Source organism: Takifugu flavidus, chromosome 15, assembly GCF_003711565.1.
Source record: "Takifugu flavidus isolate HTHZ2018 chromosome 15, ASM371156v2, whole genome shotgun sequence".
In the NCBI taxonomy this organism is placed as follows: Eukaryota; Metazoa; Chordata; class Actinopteri; order Tetraodontiformes; family Tetraodontidae; genus Takifugu; species Takifugu flavidus.
The window spans coordinates 8,199,129-8,202,780 of record NC_079534.1 but is presented as its reverse complement, the minus strand read 5'-3'; the positions used below and the strand labels follow the sequence as shown (position 1 = coordinate 8,202,780).

General features: G+C 45.7%; 1 long non-coding RNA gene across 2 annotated transcripts; it reads right to left on the bottom strand.

The window, feature by feature from the left end:
• Nucleotides 1–973: 973 nt before the first annotated feature.
• On the bottom strand, nucleotides 974–3,322 carry LOC130539317 (uncharacterized). 2 transcript variants are annotated; one of them, XR_008954084.1, is made up of 4 exons: nucleotides 3,074–3,322; nucleotides 2,871–2,998; nucleotides 1,717–1,818; nucleotides 974–1,601 (listed from the first exon to the last, which is right to left on the bottom strand). It is a non-coding gene; the product is annotated as an uncharacterized LOC130539317 (long non-coding RNA). The 2 variants fall into 2 exon arrangements; XR_008954083.1 differs by having other exon boundaries at nucleotides 2,834–2,998; nucleotides 3,074–3,320.
• Nucleotides 3,323–3,652: the final 330 nt, after the last annotated feature.

The following is a 3,652-nucleotide window of genomic DNA, read 5'->3' as shown; positions in this document are numbered from 1 at the left end:
TCCAGTTACTATCATAGACAGACAAATTATCATACTTAGGGGGTCGTCTAATCGTTAGGTCACTTTTTAGTTATGCTGTTATAGGCCAAGGCTGCCGGGGTCCGGAAACATGATCACCCGACAGGCCTCTGTCACTCCACTGGGTCATGGTTTCCTCTCCTCTCCTCTCCTTTCCTCTCCTCATCAAGCAGACTAGTTATGCTGATTCTTGTGTAGTTTTTCTGCTTCTCCCCCCCCCCTATTTATTTACAGGTATCGCCGCCCTCGGAGCTGCATAATGACCTCCGGCCCCGCTGAAGTGATTATACATCATATTTTTTGTGTGTGTTTCTGTGCTCTGTGCCTCTCCTCTCCTCTCCTCTCCTCTCCTCTCCTCTCCTCTCCTCTCCTCTCCTCTCCTCTCATCTCCTCTCCTCTCCTCTCCCCCTCCTTCTCCTTTTCCTCTCCTCTCCTCTCCTCTTTCCCCTCCTCCTCCTTCTCCTCTCCTCTACCTCCCCTTCACTCTACTTCTCCTCTCCTCTTCCCCTCTCCTCTCCTCTCCTCTCCTCTCCTCTCCTCTCCTCTCCTCTCCTCTCCTCTCCTCTCCTCTCCTACCTATCCTATCCTCTACCTGTCCTCCCCCTTCTCCTCTCTCTTTACCCAGCCGGCCATCAGCAGGAGGGTCCCCCTACATGAGCCTGGCCCTGCTCAAGGTTTCTTCCTGTTAAAGGGGAGTTTTTCCTTGCCACTGTTGCTTGTCTGGGGTCAGGCCCTGGGATTCTGGAAAGCGCCTTGAAACAATTTTGATTGTATAAGATGCCATATAAATAAAGATTGATTGATTGATTGGTGGTGTACAATAAATAAGAACGTAGACAGAATCAACTTCATCCATTACAATGTGCAACGTTTAGGAAATTGGACTCAGAGTGGTTTTGAGGCTGTTCATAGTGACAGAACTCACTCTGAGGACTCGAGCGCAGAGTTTCAGGAAGTAACAGTCTTTATTAGAACTCAAGACGCCGCCAAGGAGGGATGAAACAAAAACCGACTAAACTAAAGAAATCCAAAAAAGGGGCAAAGCCAACAAAAAATACTCTTACGAGGAACCAGAAAAACTAGGGCTTTGAAAGTTTTTATGCAATTGCACAGTAAGCACAGATTTTCAAGGACTAGATTCTTGTGACTATGAAGCTGGTGATCAGGACGAAAGACTTGATACACTGGCACAGGACTAAGGGAGACACAGACTACAGTATAAGCACATGGGGAGGGTAGTGGGGAACAGCTGGAAACAATCAGGAATCGGGGAAGACAATCGGACTGGTGACACATGAGGAAGGGCGAGTGGCCTGAAACGAAAGAGGAGTTAGTTTCAGAATAAAACAGGAAGTCACAAAACCAACATGGAGACAGGACAAAAAAGGGCCAACTTAACCTACAGGTGTGACACATAACCAACTGTCATCAACTTTCCTTATGGCATTCCAGAACAGAATCGCAGTGGATATGTTGTTGGCTCAGAAAGGTGGTGCGCTGTGTTTGGAGATCAATGTTGCACCTTAATTCCTAACACTGCGTCGGATGGTAGTCTCACACTGGCCATAGAAGGCTTTCGCACCCTGAACAGCAAAATGAAAGAGCACTCAGGAGCAAATACCGCAATGTGGGACGAATAGATGAATGTGTTTGGGAAGTATATATGATTTCTGTAGCTGTTTTTGCTGCAATCCTTACCTTGTGTGGACGTTGTTGTATTCCTTGCCTGCGTTCTCTTATTAACCGCCTTATCACCATAGCTATCGCTCCCATAGAAAACCGTGTGGCCGAGTTGTATCCCTGTATTGGCAGACAAGAGCTGCATTTCACTACAGACTCTGAAGACTATGAGGGAATTGAGCTAATTTTCCCGAGTGTAAATGTATTTGTGTTCATAAACATGACTTTGCAACTGAAAATCTACTGGAAGAGGTTGTTAAATGACCATGAGAATTTGAAGCAAATATGTGATTAACAGGAGGGAAATGAAGGAATCATTATAGTAAAGTTATCTCTTTATTTGCTTTTACCTTTGTGGCGTGCGCCTAACGGGGCTCAGTATATCTCTTCTCTAAATCGACAATGCCACCCAAGGAATTCCACCTGGAGAATTATTATCAAGGCCGCTAAAGTGTTTTCTAGTGAGGAGAAGAGACTGGTCCAATGTGCAAAATTAATACTTTTATTTCCGGATATCCTCTAACAACAATTGCTAAAATACTCTCACGCACCCATTCACACACACTCAACGTGCAGATATTAAATTCATATTCAAGATTATCTTTAAAACACCTGCACCCCACAGGGTAGGATCTGCACCAATTAGAAAATAACAGGAAACGCACACAATAATAGAACCCAAATAAACATACAAAAATAACCCACACAGCACACAAATAACACAATTAATCAAATCCAAATGTTTCTCCTCAGGATCAGGTGGTGAAGGAAGACAACATTGAGGCTGTTGGGAGGAAGCTCTGCGAGTACCACCAGCAGTACCAGGAGAAGAACAAGGAGTACGACCGGCTGTACGAGGAATACACCAGAACGTCACAGGTGAGCCCTGGCCAGAGCACCAGCACATGCAAAAATAACCCACACGAGCAAAAAGCACACTTAGTCAAACCCAAATAAACATGCAAAGTAAACCACACAAACAAAGAACACTCTTAATCAAACCCCAAATAACATGCAAAAATAACCCACACAAAACAATGAACATCACAAATCAGCCCCAAAGCCCTCCTCCCGCAACAAAACGTTAAACCAAATAAAGGCAATCCTAGTCCTCCCAGAGGTGCAGTTCACTCACACACTCGCACTTTAGATTGGACCCCACACGATGATACCTCTCAGAGGTAGACAGGAGTGACAGTTGGGAGCATACGTGATAAACCCGATGCGGAGGGCAAAACAGCAGCCGGCCAACAGCAACGGGAGGAAAGATCACTAGAGCCGGCACCTGTAACAATTTCTCCTGTTGAGAGAAAGCAATTTTAGGTTCCTGACAATAATTGCCCATATGGTGAAGCTAAAAGCAGCCGCTACGTACCGTCAGGTAAAGGAAAAAAATCTCTAAAGTGGAGACGCATACCGAGCCACTATAGCATTCCCGCTAGCAGGGCTAAACAGCTGACGAACCAAAGACACCCAAGGCTCCCCAGCTCTGATGACAGCAGCCCCAGGGGCGCATGGGATAGCACGGCCCGACCGCACAGCAATCAGATGAGGACCAAGTGAGCTGTGGCGTGGCACCCAAAAGCTCGACAACAAGAAAGAGCAGCCTGTGCAGCACAGTCTCCTTTTAAGGGGAACGCCACAGCAGCAACTGCCCCAACAATTAAGGTGATGGGCAGAGCATGAACTCCATGCTGCCACACCTTGTTATATTGTTTCTCATTATTTAATGTTTCTTATTATTTGTTAATGCTTAATGTTCATGATGCTCTGGTCAAGGAAGACAGAAATGCAGCTGCTGTAAGGAAGTGACAATGACTGGAGGTAGAGCTGCAGAGTATGACGCAGGACGTGTTCTTTTAATCTGTCTGATATGGAAGACTGTGCTGTGTGCGAGCTAAGCTAATCAAATCAGTGAAGACGTACGTATATTCTCACCATTATGATTTACAGT